Source organism: Lissotriton vulgaris, chromosome 7 (genome assembly GCF_964263255.1).
Source record: "Lissotriton vulgaris chromosome 7, aLisVul1.2, whole genome shotgun sequence".
Classification (NCBI taxonomy): Eukaryota; Metazoa; Chordata; class Amphibia; order Caudata; family Salamandridae; genus Lissotriton; species Lissotriton vulgaris.
Window position 1 is genome coordinate 1175848587 of NC_141695.1, and position 16927 is coordinate 1175865513.

Sequence of the window (16927 nt, forward strand, 5' to 3'; positions counted from 1 at the left end):
CCAGAGATACTGTGTTGGCCCTTCTGCCTGACAGGCGTCCATGCAATGGTATTGGTGGTTCTTCACCCCCCTTCTGTAGAACCATGTGAGGATTTGGGTTTCTCAGCCCCAGAGGGGCTTGGGCTTCGATTGAGAAACCACCATGTTATGGATCTTGGATCCATAGCTCCATTGATTATTTTCAAATAGAGGCAGTGTCTGCCTGAGCCAAGTATCAAAGTACTACTGCAGCAAGAAAGCCATCAATCAGGCAACATACTTTGAGGTAGCAGCTGGTACCTCTAGCACTTCCCTTGTTACCCATGGTGTCAGAGCTCATGAAGGCAGAGCTGGGAACAGAAAGTAAACAGGGTTTTGCAAGCACTGTTTGCCTTTTGAAGTTTCAACTTCTTGCCATTCCTGAGGCCTTCATTGCCAAATAAGCAGTTGTTGAAGACTGAGAGGAAAACAGGGCATCAATGCTGCAGTGCTATTGGTGGGTCAACTGCTGTGTGATATCACTTATGATATACTGCCATTTTCATGAATTTATGTATATGTTAGATCATTCTTTTCCTTATAATTGCACTGTATCATTGAAGTGTAATGGTTTTTTTTTGCTTTTTGAACTATAACATTACTTTTCCCTATTTGTTGCAAGTGAAGATAAAACGCTCTCCTGTTGCTCAATACCTCAAGATGATCTCAGTGAATCAGCAAGATAAACAACTACTGGCTGAGGTTTGTCAAGCACCATGACACAGAAGCATGAGACTTGGCTAAAGATTATTTTGAATTATTGGGCCAAGCAATGAAAATGATTGGACTCATGTCAAGTTAAGGCTCAAAAACTTCTACAGATGTACCTGTGTGTTTCAGCATACATAGTTACATGGTGCCTGGAGATGGTCTCTAATCCTGAAAGTGTTAAAACCACATTACATTACTGCACAGAAAAAGCAGTGCCCATAACATCCCAGCTTTAAATGTAGGAAAAAATGAACAATAATAGGATTATCAGGTACAGCATTGCAATTGTTAATTAGCGATTTTCTGTTTCCCCTGCTGTTTTGGTTGGCTGAATGACTGTGTTTCTTAGAAATTACATTAACTTTTTCCTGTACTGCTTTGTTTCCCCTTTTAAAAAATGTTAGACTCCTCTGCATTTCTTAGATTAGGATGTTTGCCTTTCTGGTATTTTGTTTATAGTGGCTTTAAAGTGGATTCATCTACACTGGATTCTGGCAACAGCAAACATTTATTTCTCTTGGTTCCATTCTTTTAACTTTTTTCGGTAGTTCCTTCATTCTATCAATTAGGCCTCCATCTTACACAAAACTACTTTTAAGTAATCTCCCTTTTGGTTTGAACGATATTATGATACTATTGGCAATGACCAGTATTTTTCACTAAAAGCTGTATCAACCTGGAATGTGTTTATCCTCTGCCTTTCCAAGAGTATCAACCCTCTCTGTGCTCTTGGCTGGTTGAGGGCTTGTTGGAGAGGTGTTGTGGGGCACTGTCTCTCTGAATAATTGAGATCCATTACATGATAATGTGGAATAAGCCAAACGAAGGTAAACCCATACTTCTCCAAAGAAATACAAATTGCACTATAAATAATATAGCATTATACCCCGTTGTTGGGGGCTATAACAGTTGTCAAACGTCCTCTTCTTAGTTATAGGCCCGAGCCACAGGGGAGGGCCATTAATGCGGGAGGGCTCATTTAACAACTATTATATGGCCCAAAGCTGAGGCCTACCAAGCTGTTAGAACACTTCCCTCATCAAGTGTTTAATATTTTAAAATAAACTGAAAGAAAGAGAAGCATGGGAGTGTCTAAGCAGAAAGTCAGGCCCCGTTATTATTGGCACGAGTCACTGCATTGTCTTCAATTAAGCTCTAACCATTCCAATGATCTAATAACTGTTAATGATCCTATATAGAATTTTAGATGAGTAACAGTGAATTACAGGGATATTTTTCACTAAGATGTTCTGGGTGACTTTGATTAGACAACGAGAGCAAAGCTAGTGTTGTCTATGATGTCACTCAGAACTATTAGGTGAAAGACATCCCAGTAATTCACTTTTTACCCATTGATAATTTGTTATATGTGCTCCCGAAATCATCTGCCCCTGCCTTCAACTACTTTGCAGGCGCAGAGGATAATGGGAGACCTAAACCTAACATGCCCTCTCCTTCTCGATGCACATAGGAAAAATAAATATTTTACCTGCTATCCTTAACCAAAACCCACTAGCATCCCTGTCTTCCTCCAGCTTCCTGCAGCTGTGGTTTTTGCTTTCTTTTAAAGCAGACAAGCAGCACTGAACAGGCCTGGAAGGCCTAATTGACCTCATAACAGTCAATAACCAGTTTTGTTATCAACTGTGATGTCTTAGCAATGAGTTATGACTTTCAGAAACTGAAATAAATGAATTCGGCTTTCTATGAGAACCACGCATAACAATGCTATTAAAGTCATTGAGGTATTTGAAGGGCTAATTGAAGTAGCTATGTTACCTTTATAAGCACAGCTCCTGAAGAAATTATCTAGTAACTTAAAAGCATCTAAATGCTTTTATAATTATAGTTGTCTTCGGTTAAAATAATGATAAAGCAAGGAAAGTGGATCCTATTCATTCATAAAGGGCAGAGACTGGAGTAATTTATTAGAAGTACTGAGAATAGTTATGAAAATATTTGAATGGCAACATTTAATTTAAAACTTTTTTACATATAAAGATGCATTAAGCTATAAAACGTATTACAAAACTTTCAAGCAAATTGTCTCTAAGATAACCACAGGGGAAACTGCAGGATGCAAGTGTAAACTAAATTAATATATGACAATAAAAATATCAGCATTATAAGGAAAAAAAACTAGAAACAGTAATATGTCAGTTTCCTGTATAATAAGAAAATAATTAATCTTTATTGAGAGGAAAATCACTAGCCCAAACTGTCTGTCTGATTAATTCTGGAAGCCTGATTAGAACAATATCAATAACTTACTTTCTTCTATGATGAAGGGTGGTTGGCTCAGCCAGAATGGTTCTCTATTCTTGGAAGGGGCCCTGTATACATCATTTACATGAAAAAGAATGAAGCAGGTTAATAATTATGTATTGATTCATTTCTATGTTGGAATTCTTTGACAAGAGGATTTTTCATAGGATAGTGGAACCAATAGACTTCTTCCACCATGTCAAGTAGAATCCATGTCAGAAACATGCGTAATGATTCATGACAACACTTTGGCTTAGTTAATAAAAAACATATTAAATAGTGTACTCAATATCTGTGCTGCGCCTACATGGACTTTCATTCTGTCCTTGACACAGTGAACCGATCCTTCTTTGGACAAAGCTAAAAGGGAGGGTAGTGATCTATCAGAGATAATATTAATTGTTTACATGCACTTTAAGAACTTGGTGGAGTGGAAAAAAGAGTGAGAATGCAACAACTACTCAATGAAGGATGACCGAAATTCATAACGCCAGCGCTGCGTCTAGACACCTATCACATTAAACCAATGTATTGCAGGTTTACCAAGAAAAAATGGTTATTGGTATATATCACCCAAAGATAGGGGATACTAACGTAGGAGTTTTACAGAATGAGAAAAATGCAGTCCTTCTGGATACAAACCATCATGCTCTTAAGAAACATTTCAATCTCTTGAAGATTGTGTAAAATTAAGGAGCTGAGTGTAAAGCCCGCCAAATCTAAGACAAGAACTTTTTGTAAGACAAACAACCTCTTTGTATGCAAAATAAGCTCAATCTTTTGTCAAAGTTTACATACTTCTGCTAGCTAGGCAATAAAATGAGGCGCTGAATAGTCAACATGAATTATATGATCTAAAAAGCCTATCTAAATTGTAAAGGGTTTATTTAATGATTTGTGTGGGCTTGAAGGCCTGTGAGGGGATAATTGTGTCAAGGCCATGGCATGGCTTAGATGCATGAGGAACAAGAGGGATTGTTTAACTAAATTTGAAGTAACAGAGTATAAATGAGGAAAGGACGTTTGGAACTGTGGTAACCCCGTACTTTCAATTACAAGGATTGTGATCCATTAAAAGCAAGGGAGAAAGTAGACTACTCAACATTCTTTGCAATAAAAGCTTTCTCAAAGTTATCCCTTTTCAAAATGAGTTTTGAAGAAAGATTAGCACCTGGTCAGACAGGAATCATGGCGAATAATCTTTGTATAGATTTGTTATTGCTTGAAGTCAATGCATAAGGGTAATGTTCTGCTCAGCAACAACAAGGCATGATTTGGAAGGTGGCAAAAAACTGAAATACTATGAAAGATAAAATGAGGTAGAATGTAGATTTACATAATGTGGTAAACATGGAGTCTAAGCTTTATGGAGCGAGTGGGTCAAATTGAAGTTCTTCAGGGATATGGCAATCATCATACCATATATTTGGTAACTGCATTTGTTAGGTAGTGTTACCCAAAGTCTAGCTCAGGTTTTCTTAATCTGTCCTGAGTTTTATGAACAAATGCCTGTGTAAACCATTTTCAAAATATTGACTGCCCCATTCACAGAAACATAGGTATTTTATGACTCTCTTTAAGTATGCATGTGTCCGCATTTAAAGTTACACCTATAGAGGGTGTTCAATATCCTTGCATTCTCAAACTTTAGAAACATATTTCCTGTAACAGTTGATGTAATTGGTGGTTATGATCACACTTTCAGCAGTCGGGGGCTTCCAGTTTTACCTTAAGTGTAGGAAAAGGACTGAATATCAAAAATGTACATATTTTGTGTGATTTATCTAACCATTCCCCTGACTTATCCCTACAAACTCCCTCAAGAAAAGCTTAAAAGAAAATTACTTATATTACACATGCATACCTATGTTAGGCACTCATAAATCACTGACTTACCTTTGTTTTTTTTGTTTAGCGAATGTATTGTAAACTATGAAAGTATGTGTTAGACCTGACATCATTGGCTTGAGTCTCTCCTCTATTTTTTCTGTTTTGCCTCCACTGTTTTTCGATGTTTTGCTGGTATATGCTTTGGGCGCTGTGCCACGGCTGATCCGTGCCACAGCGCAAGTGCTCCCTATGTTAAATTGATGTATCTATTGTATCCATGTTTGGCTTAATTGGTTTACTGTCAGTCCCTAGTCTAAGTGCACCAGGAGTGCCGGGGCTTGTAAATACAAATGCCGCTCGTGGGCTTGCAGCACGTGTTGTGCCACCCACAGGAGCGGCCTCGTAAAAGAATGTCTACGGGTCGGTCATTGCGAGACCCACGTGCAGCCTAGTGCTGTCACGCAGGCTGCGCAAGTATACCTACTTGCCAGCCCCTCAAACTTTCCCTTGACTTCATGTTAGTCACCCCTATGGTAGGCCCACGGGCAGGGTGCATTGTAAGTATAAGGTAGGACACGCCTGACCAAGTTGGCATGTCCTAATAGTGAATTACAGCCATCTTCGTTCTTCACTATTGCGAGGTAGCCTGCTCTCCGTTGGGTAGAATGGGCCGCCGGGATTATTAATGCTATGATCCTAGCTGGCTCGGGGAGCATGGTGCAATGTCGAGTTTGGTATCCCTGAACTCAGGGTTTAATTACGCATCCGTTGGTATGGATGGTTTTTGGACTCTGGGTTTGAAAATAGCACTTTTAGAAAGTGTCTATTTTCTTGTCTAACCATATCTGGATTCTGCTGGTCTTGCGTGTGTGTGACAGGAGCTAGGTGGCTCCACAGGTCTGGATGAGTCAGTTTGGGATGAGTGGGACATTTGCGTTGAGAGTAGGGGGAGAGTAGTTGTTGATAGCCTGCCCTGCCTGGTACAATGCTGGCTCCACCTCCTGCCAAGCGGCTGATGGCTCTGTGCCTGCCATGGACGATCCTAGCCCCACCTCCTGCCGGGAGGCCGATAGCTCTGCTCCTGCCAGTGTCAATGCTGGCTCCACCTCCTGCTGGGCGTCTGAGGACCCAGCCCTGCGCAATGTACAGGCCAGGTGCTTCTGCCTGGCTTCACCCACAACAGACCCAGGATGTTGGGAAATTCCCCTGCATGGACAAAGGGATCAAAGCCGAAAAGGGGTATAAGAGAAGGACCCCTGAACCAAGAATTTAGATCACTTCTGACAAGGAACCCTGTAACCAAGGACAAGAGGCCTGCTGATCTGAGGACTTGCCTACCCCTTCTGCCAGTGTGCTGTTTGCTGGGGGGAATCCTGCAGTGCTTCTTTATTTTTGCCAAGGAACCAGGAGAGAGGAACTGTGTGTGTACTCTCACGCTTGCTAAGAAAATCTCCAAGGACTGGAAGAGTGCCAGTCTCCTGTTGAAGTCACAGGGCTAAAGGACTTCATCTGCTTAAAGTGCTATATGCTGGAATCGTGAATCCAGCACCTCTGAAAGAACCAGCAATCTCGACGCCGATGGACGTCGCCGAATCCAGCTCGACGCAGTGGGTAACGGCCCCAGTGTCCCGCTTCCTCAACGACCGGCCGCCGGGCCCGACCGACGCCAGCAGCAACGCCAGTGAGTGGGAATACGGCTCTAGCTCCAGAGGACCTCGTGTCTGCACCGCTGCTGATCGCATCAACTGTGTGCCCTCTCGACGCCGTGAGCGCTGCTCACTCTGTGCAACCGCATCATCGACGACGACGCCTGTTGAGGCCTGATCGACACCGAAGACGAGACGCCGGATTGCTCGACGCCGCTGATCATCGTGTGCTTCATTTTCCTAAAGGTACTGTGTTGTTGGGGGTCCGTGTGACTCCCGGCTCGACGTAGCGCTCCTCGCGGTCGACGCCGAACCTTTGGATTAACTTTGCCTTGACGTCGTGTAGCCCCCGTGTGAGTTACCCTGTTGCTAAGAACTGTATTGCCAAGAAGAAGATTTGCTTTGATACTAAAGACTTTTGTACTAAAGAAGAAACTACCGTTGAACTATCCTTTTTCCCTTCCCCGAGTATTTATTACGATTGTGTACATTCTTTGTCGTTATTTGGTCTTGTGCTAAGCCTTATATAAAAATACTTATTTTTATAATACTACTGTGTCGTGTCCATTTGTAGTGTATTCACTTTATTACTGTATGTGGTCATAATTGCTTAACACACAGCCTCTGATAGAAGCCTGTCTGCTCTGCCAAGCTACCAAGGGGGTGAGCAGGGGTTATCGAAGGGTGTGATCCCCTTGCCCTGACTGGAAAAGGTGTGTCCCTATTCGTCAGAAGTGTATACCTCTGCCAACTAGAGACAGCCGGTTCTAACAGTATGAGTCCCTTATATTTACAGGTTTAAGTCAGTCAGAAACATGTTTTTTTGCAACATAGGCACCATGGCATATATTTAATACGTTTCAGGAAACCTGTAAGAAATGTGTACATGCAACCAGTGGAATTTCAGAACTGTGGCGAAGAGTTTATTGAAGAGCACATTATACATAATGACTTAATAGCAATGACTGTTAACATGTGTTCACTGTTGCTCACTTGTAAATAAAAAAAAAACACTCTCAAATGGAGTGTGTGGTTACTTGATTACAGAAATCTTCTACTCTTTAGCCAAAGATCTGTATTGAGGAAAAAGTGCAAGTCTCCAAGTCGTCCAAGGTGCAATTTTGAGTATAGTTATAAATTATGTAGGCTATCATATGTTGGTGTGTTGTCCAATGTCTAGTTTGCTGATGTGCTTATGGGTTTTGACATAATACCCAACGTCTTGTTGGCACAGGAACTAGATGAATGCTAATTTGTTTTCCCTGTCTGTGTTGTTGCTTGTATTGGTAGATGGTCATGTTTTTCCAGGAGGTAGATAATATCCCTCTGTTTGTAGGTGCTTCTGTGTTTTGACGGCTCTTGTTGACTCATGTTAGTGGATGTCAGTGTATTTTAAAGGCTTATTTTAGCCTTGGATTTACTTTTTTTGTCCAGTGGCATTGTGTTGATACTTCTGTTATGGGATCATTATTTCTTGCATTGTCCCATTTGTAATTGAACAATTTTCAGTTCAGTTCATCTTATTTATCTCTGGAAATACATTGTGCGGTACATACATAATGGCAGCCAAAAAATGCCTACCAGCTTCACTGAGAATAATAAACTAATGGAGCCTTCCATTTATTAGTCAGTGCATATAGCAGTATCTTTCAAGCATAGGCACTGGATGGAGGGGAGCTGAAAGTGCTGCAGCACCTCCAAAATAACCATGCCGGAGTTCAGAATATGAATTAGAAATAAAGATGTCTTTAAATGTTGTTTTTATCAGGCTATATTTGCTGTGCGGAGTTCAGATGTCAGTCAATAGCTTCTGGCTGTTTTTCTTTTATTATGGAGATTGGTGTTTACTTTCTCTAACTGCAAAGTGAGATGATTTTGTGAAGTGAACTATTTGGTAATCATGCAGGGGTACAGTAAATGTCATTTATTTTACATCATAAAATGTAAATACTTGTACAGACTATATTAGCAGTTCAGAAAACAGAAACGAAGCAACATTTATTTATTATTCTAAAGTGCGACTAATACAAAGATTTTAACAGGATCAAAATAAATCAAGACATACTTATTTCCTGAAACCTGATTTCCACACATTATCGATTGCGTGCTTTTTATCAGTAAAAAACTGTATGTCTGAGCAACTTAGTGGCCATCTCAATGTAAAATGTGCTGCCTGTAAATGACATTGCACTACTGAACCATGCTTTCATAATAGGTTTGCAGCAGTGTTCTCCAAAAAGCACCACCAGCTACATACCAAACCCTTACCACTGTCCTGCTGAATATATCTGCTACACTTGCTCTTTGCGTGTGACGCTTGGAATGTTCCCTATGACTTCAGTGATGTCACATTGCTGCAGCACCCCCACTCTGACAATTGTTCAAGCACCACTGCCCCACAAGGTTATGATTGCTTCCACGTGCCTGCCCCAAACAGAAAATAGAGTTGTCTAGGTCTCATCCAAACTTTCACAAGTAGAAGCCTTGGTATTGCAAGAGGAATCCACCAAGCCACACTGAACTTCAAGTCCATTCTAGCCCCAGTAACTCATCGCAAGTCCTAGTCAGGTAGACAGGCACAATCTGATGAGTAAGCATTTCTTTTGCAGTTTTCCCAGGCCTGTTTTTATAAAACGCATCAAAAAGCATAATTTTATATAGTGTGGCTAAAAAACAAATACAAAAAAACCTCAAAGGGCTATTAGATTTTTCGCGATGCGCAGTGCTTTTCATAGAACACACCCTGCCAATCTCCTTTCGTTATTTGTAGGGATTTGTTTTGTACTTAACATTTTGCTTTTTGTGTCTATAGTTTGCGCTAGCAGGTAGCCAGTAAGTTACACTAATACTTTCCCTCAAGGGGCAGTGAGATGATAAGTTGGCGCCGCACAATGAGAGTAGGCAATGTGAAAATAAATAAAAGAAACACTCTGCAGGCCGTGTCAGCAGGGGGGCAGCAGCTGATAAAATGCAAAGTACGTGATATTGAGAGAGAAGCAGAAAACGCTAATCAGAAATTATGCCGCTTCCTGAAGTTATCTGCCTCGCCTCATTAAGCTGTTCTCGCAGTCGAGCAGAATGCCCTTACGGTAAGTTATTTGGGGAACTCATTAACACCGGACACATTCACCCCTTCATTAAAGCAATCTAAATTCTAGTGATGGGTTCAGACTCGTCATATAAAAGACTAACAAGTTTTGACGACTTTCTAAAAAGTGACACTTGCCCCGAAAGACTGCGCTTTGATCCCAGAAAGAATCTTCACAGTGTGTTTACTTGAGTCTTAAAAACTGCTGGACCAGCGAGGGCCCTGTTTGTAATTACGCCCATATGTTCTGGGAATGTTCATAAGTTTGATTATTGTGCTCTGAACCGAAAGATAGATTGCCTGGCGCGTTTGGCTCTCCCAGCAATCACCCTCACTCCGCAGCTTGTCATTGTAAACGTCTGGGATGAGAGAACCTCCATCTGGAAAGAAAAATATGTGCCCTTGAGAGTATTGGCAAATGGCGGGAATCTGCAAACAAGCCCAGACGGCTGATTGGATGATGACAGGTTCACGTGGTTTGGCATTCTAAACATATCTGGAATAACATTGTGAGAACTAAAAAACAGGTATCATGCTTGTCTTTGTCTCTTTGTATTGATGAGCACATGCTAACCATGGGTGGACGAACTCTACGAACCACCCAAACCGAGAAGAGGCATTAACAGCTTGTACTTGTCAGACTGTCTACTTCCCACAGAATGTATACATCATGCTTCTACTGTCTCAGCCAGGCAGTTTATTATGCCAGGGAGGAAATTAGAGCAGTGTTTGGCTTCGCAAAGCAAAGTTTACTGGCAAGGTTAGAAAGAAGCTTGCGCGCATGCGCGCGAATATGCTCAATGTCACATGCAAAGACAAAGTAATTGTTTGGTTGAAGTACTCTTCCTTAACAGACTTAAAGTAGGAATGGGACAGGCATTACCTTCAATAAAATTAACTTTTTTACTGGCTAATAACTTTGTGAGGAAAAAACATCTTGCGTAATGTATTTTGAGTCTGAGTCAGTTAGTCAGTCAGTTAATTTATCTTTATTCGACTTAATTAAAAGTCATACAAAGAGAATTAAAAACATTTCATGCAGGGATTTTTAGGAACATTTCATACATATTAAGATATGACGATGAATTTAATTATGTTGCATACATATTAAGATATAACAATAACATCAATTACATTAAAACAGATGTAGGCATACAAAAGTTAAAAAGGATTAACAATGGATCTAATGGATATGTTTTTTCATCCTGGCTGCAGCTACCAAGAAATTAGCTATACAAAAGGTAATGCGTGGGTTGGTCAATGATTGTAAAAAGAGCAAGGCCGGTCTCACTTGTGTGAAGCCCGCCTCCTTCAGGACTGGTACCAGATACTTTTTTCTTGGCTCTAAATAAAACCCACAAAACATAACAAAATGCATAGTATCTTGAAATGAAAAATGATCACAGCTGCAGGGTGGAGCTAGTTCCGGTTTTTCCCATGCTTTAAAAGTGCCCAAATAAAAATGTAACAAATTAAATCTAAACTAAACATGGGTGAATTTTGCGAATCTGGCGTTCACGAATTTTGCGAATTTGCGAACTCGCAATCCGCAAAATCTGCGAATTCTCGCGAATTTGCGGATTTTTTTTTGTGTTCGCAAGGATTTCTGCCAGTTCGCAAGGATTTCTGACAGTTCGCGAGGGTTTTGTACCAGTTCGCAATTGCGAACTTACATGTCGGCTTGCAACGGTCACGATTATGTTGTTTCTACGTCTGGTTCATCATCACAGGTTCCCAGCACCCTCTGTTTCACCCCTGCCACCCTCTGTTTCACCCATGCCACCCTCTGGTACATCAATGCCTTATGCCACCCTCTGGTTCATCATCACTGTAGATTATGGGGGGAAAAAGCAAGCACACCTGCCTGCTTCAACTGACATTAATTAATTTGGGGTTGATTTATTAATGTGTCACTGTTTTAAAATTCCAGTCTGGCACCTGCTTCCTTATCTGTAATTTGCTTTCTGTTGCAGTGCAATTTTTTTTCCCAGGACCTTTGTGGCCTACTTGTAGCTATTCTATGAGCCTGCTGTGAGGGTCAGAGCAGGGTCATACAATTGTTGCAACTAGCAACTGAACTCTGGAGGGGCCCTTGTCAGGAAGCACTACAGGGAACGGTTACTAATGATGAGTTTGAACTTTTGAACCTGCTTTCACTTTTGCAAAACTCGTTTTTCTGCAGAACAGCATTACAGCAACTGTAATGCCCCACCAAGCTTATATGAGAAAGTTGATTTCTAATCCAAAAGTTATCCAAAGAAAATCAAAAGGCCTCAAATCCAAAAAAGTGCAGGCAAATGTCAACCTGAGGAGTTATTCTGATAAAAATCATCATTTTCAGAAGGTCTATGCTGTTTGCTAGTAGATTTCTTGTGCAGAATTGCAATTTTTGTAATTTCGCGAGTGCGAGAGTGTTGCTGCCCGCCACACCTACATGTTCGCAATTGCGAACTTACACCGCAAAGAAAAGAAATCCGCTGCGTGCGAATTTGCGGATTTTGCGGGAAATTCGCGAATCTCGCGGATTGCGAATTTACCGAAAATCCGCAAAATCCGCGAGCGTAACGGATTTTTCGCCCATGCTTAATCTAAACGTAATCAAAAGAAACCTATGGAATGGGATTGTAACAAAACCAAGATAGGGAGCTAAAGAAAATGAATTAACAAGTAGATAATGACCCCTTACTGATGATTTCGCTAACTCCCTTTCCTCACGAGATGCTCGTGCCCGCCCCATAAAGTGCTTTTTGACATGATCGATGTCTTGGACCTTAGTGTCTTGGGGCGAGGTAAAAAGCTCTGGTCGCCCCAAATCTGAGAATGCCTTCTGTAGATAGGCCAGCCAAGGGATCTTTTTGAAATGGTCTAGGGACAAAACGTCGGACATGATCTTATGGTTCAACGGGAGGTCTTCATTAAGCCACGTCTTTAACCAAAAGATCAGGTGAGCCATATTCAGCCCATCAGTTAAAAAATCTAGGCCCACCTCTATGTGTATAGAGTAGGTTGGTGTTGACTGCGGCACAGAGAGGAGTGACCGTATGAATCTGTTCTCCACTCTCTGGATTGGTTCCACATTTACATAGCCCCAGAGTGGAGAACCATATGAAGCAAGGGCGACCGATTTGCTCTTGTAGATTTTTAGCAACGCTTCCATTGGCCTAGCCCCCAACCTGCCCGCAAAGCCCAGGAGGGCAGACGATGATCTTATAACCGCCAACCTCTTCACCCTCACTTGGGGACCCCAGGTTCCTCTCTGATCAAAGAGGACCCCCAAGTATGGGAACGTGGAGACTCTAGTAACCAAGTCCCCTCTACACGTGAAGGTTTTTGATCTCCTCTTACTACTTTCTCGTCCCACCACCATGGTATGCGACTTACTAGCGTTTATTTTTAAGTCGAGCTGTTCCATGAATGTGCCAAAGGCATTTAGGAGGCGTTGAAGACCGACACCTGTGCGCGCAATTAGCACGGCATTGTCCCCGTGCAGGAGCGCTGGAATCTTAACTGCTCCTGCAGGCGGAACATCTACTTCCTTCCCCTCCAAGTATGCACCCAAACCATTAATGTAAATGGTAAAGAGCAGGGGGGCCAAGATACAGCCCTGCCTTACCCCCTTCAGGGATTTGAAAAGGGCCGTGCACCTACCCTCATTTGTGACCCGTACAGCCGCAAAGAGCTCCTGATGTAGGGAAGCCATGAATCTTACCAATGCCTCGTCGATCCCCATTCTCAGCAAGGTCGTCCATAACTTGGCCCTGTTCACCAAATCGAAGGCCGAGGAGAGGTCCCTGAATGCTAGAAATAAGGACCCCTCCCTGGCCACCGTGTACTTTGATATGAGCAGGTGCAAGTTAGAGCATTGTTCGATTGTGCCTTTCCTTTCTCTAAACCCATACTGGATCTCTGACAACCCTCCACAACTCTCCACATTATCCCTCAACCTGGACAACAGGACTCTGCCTAAGATCTTCACTGACGAGTCCAAGAGGGATAAGGGCCTATAACACCCGGGATCGTCCCGCTGACCCTTTTTAAAAATGGGGACGATGGTTGAAATGTCCCAGGAGGATGGTGTAGGGTTGCTATTAACGGCAGTAAAAACATTGGCCAATACCTCTGCCCACAGCTTTGGGGAATGTAAGAAAAAGTCGGCTGGCACCCCGTCGGGGCCCGGGGCCTTATGTTTGGATGTGGCCAAAACTTGTAAACTTGTAAACTTGGGGATTTGTAGAGCGCAGTTGTTGCCCGACGGCGTCCAAGCGCTGAGGGAGTTGTAAACCTGCAGTGCACATAAAGAAGACACAGAAGTGAGTTAGCAACCAGAAGTGAAAAGATGGGTTTTCAGTTGTTTTTGAAATGAATTATGGTTCTGGGTGGCTCTGAGATGAAGTGGTAGAGCATTCCAAGCCTTAGCTGCGTTGTACATGAATGTTCTGCCACCTGTTCTGGATCTCTTTATCCTTGGGACAATTGCCAGAAGGGTCTGGCTCGACCGGAGATTCCGCTTCGGGATGTATTGACAGATCAGGTTACGGGTGATGGTGGGACCCGTGTTCCAGAAGGCTTGGTGGGCTATGCATAGCGCCTTAAACAGAACCCTCTGTCGGATCGGTAGCCAGTGGAGGCTTATTAGGCAAGTCCTGACTGAGTGTCTGTGGGGGATTTTAAGTAAAAGGCGAGCAGCGCTGTTCTGAACAGTTTGCAGCCTACGCAGGGTGTATTCAGGTGCACCCAGGTAGAGTACGTTATTAAAATTAAGTCGGGAATGGATGAGTCCTTGGATGGCTGCCTGTTTGGCTTCCAGGGGAAGGATGGGGAAGATTTTGTTTAATACCCTCAGAATGGAAAAACATGTAGCTGAGAGTTTAGTGGCTTGGGTGTTGAAGGAGAGTGAGCTGTCCAGCCACACTCCAAGACTTTTGATTGCATTTTTTGGGGTTGGTGGCGGTCCCAAGCTGGAGGGCCAAAGGGAGGGGGGGAAAGCTGGTTTTGAGGGTCCCAGGAGCATTAGCTCGGGTTTGTCTCCGTTTAGTTTAAGGGCTGATGCCGTCATCCAGCTCCTCACATCCTCCAGGCATTCTCTGAGCCCACCTGACGCTGTTCGAGATGATTCTTGTGCCAGTGAGACCACCAGCTGTGTGTCGTCCGCATATGAGATGATGTTAACTCCAAAAGGGCGGACGACGCTGGCCAGTGGTCTCATATATAGGTTGAACAAGGCCGGGCTCAGAGAGGAGCCCTGAGGAACTCCACAATTTAGTGGTCTGCTAGAGGAGACTGAATCACCGTCAAAAACCCTGAAAGACCTGTTCCTCAAGAAGGATTCAAACCAGGCCCAGGCTCCATCCACAATTCCTACACTAGACAGGCGGCTTAATAGGGTGTCATGACACACTGTGTCGAAGGCCGCGCTTAGATCAAGGAGGATCACTGCCACTGATCCTCCCTGATCCAAGATTTTTCGCGTTTCCTCTATGACCATGAGGAGCGCAGTTTCTGTCCTGTGCTTGGGTCTGAAAATCCGTCTGGGTGGGATCCAGTATATGGTGGTCTTCAAGATAGGACACCAGCTGTTGGTTTACATATTTCTCCAATACCTTGCTCAACCAAGGGAGAAGAGAAATAGGGCGATAATTCGCCAAATCAGACGGGTCCAGATTGGGTTTTTTGATCAGAGACCTGGCAATGGCACGTTTCCACTCGGGTGGGACAGTGCCAGAGGAGATGGAAGAGTTTAGAACCTCTTTGATGACAGGCAGGGTAGTATGGGATGCTGCCATTAGGATGTCCGGAGGGGCAGGGTCGGACGGGGAGCCTGATTTAACACTGAGGGCCAGTGATTCTAAAGTCGAGAGATATAGCGGGGGGAAGTGTGTTAACTTTTGAGGGGAGGGGGGAGGTGGTGGGTTGGAGGGGTTTTTAGGTTGAGTGGGTGGGTCAGTGTTTGAAGAAGAAAAGGTTGAATAGATTTTGTTTATTTTCTGGTAGAAGAATTCGGCGATGTCGTCACATTGGGTGACCGATTTCTCGACATGGGCTGTTGGGGGGGGGGGGTGGTTAGTTTTTTAATGATTTGGAAGATCTCTTTAGGTTTTGATTTAGCATTCAGAATCTTTTCAGCGAAGAAGGTCGATTGTGCTGTTTTTATTTGGGATTTGTACTCATTTAGGGTAAGATAGCTTTCTCCACTTCAATGCTATGAAAGTGTATTGGAGTGGCATCTAAGGTATCTAAGATAGCCAGCGGGACATCTTGGGTTGCCTGATCGTTGTCCCCATACACATTTTTAAAATGAGACAACCACTTGTCGTCTGGGATGACACAGTCCATGGCCTCGTTGCTTTGGTCGGAAAAGAATGGTTGTTTAATTATCTCCCAGAATTTCCGACTGTCCTTCAGGACAGCCATAGATAGGAGATTTTCCCAAGCTTCCCGTTTTATACTGTCTTTTCTAGTTTTAATAGCTGACTTGTAGATTTTCCTCAAACTAGCAATCTCGCCCTTTACCCTTGGTACTTTTTTCAAGGCTACCATCAGAGACCTGTGTGCATTGGAAACCAGCGCTTCTTATTCGGCTTCTTATTCGGTGCTCCTTTCATTAGCTTAGCCAAGAGATCCAGCACCACCTGGCCACAGATCGACTCAAAGGCCCCTATAGTTTCACAGCCCGGTGCACGAGGGTTCTTACACACCTCAACCTGTTCCTTAATTTTCGGAAAAATCTCCGCATAGAAGTTTTCTGGGACCACCTTAGCCCACTTAACTCTCCTACCCTGATCAGTGGTACGCAAAGTGTGATCCGAACTCACTTTCCCCGGATTTGGCCCCATATAATCTCCCCAAATCACTTCAAGTAAGACAGGGTTGTGGTCGCTGTGGTGAGATGGCACGGTACAATAGGAAATCACCTGATTTAGGATACCTTGGGGGGTGAAGATATAATCTATTATGGTTCCTGGATTGGTGCCTGTGAATGTGGCTATTCTTAATCCACCTTCTGGTTCATACAAATAAAAATTTGCCAGAAGATCTTCTAGCTCCACTCCTTCTGTGGTGTGTTTGAAGTGAGGTCCCTCGAGGCCTTCACCCCATTCCTTGTTATATAAACTGCATGCTAACATGCAGGAATGAATGTTAAAATCGCCTAATAAAATATACTCTGTATCAAGCTGTGTATTCTGACTGCCTGACCGTAGTATATCGTCTAAGGTAGCGATATTGCTACTGTTATTGTCCCTATTCCCTGAATTATAAAAATTAATGTATAAAGTCCTCCTAGTAGGGTTGATCTCTCTCTCCACTATGAGGATATTATACGAGTCTGTGCTGATCTGTTTTAAGGAGCCCTTCAATTCTAGAGAGAATA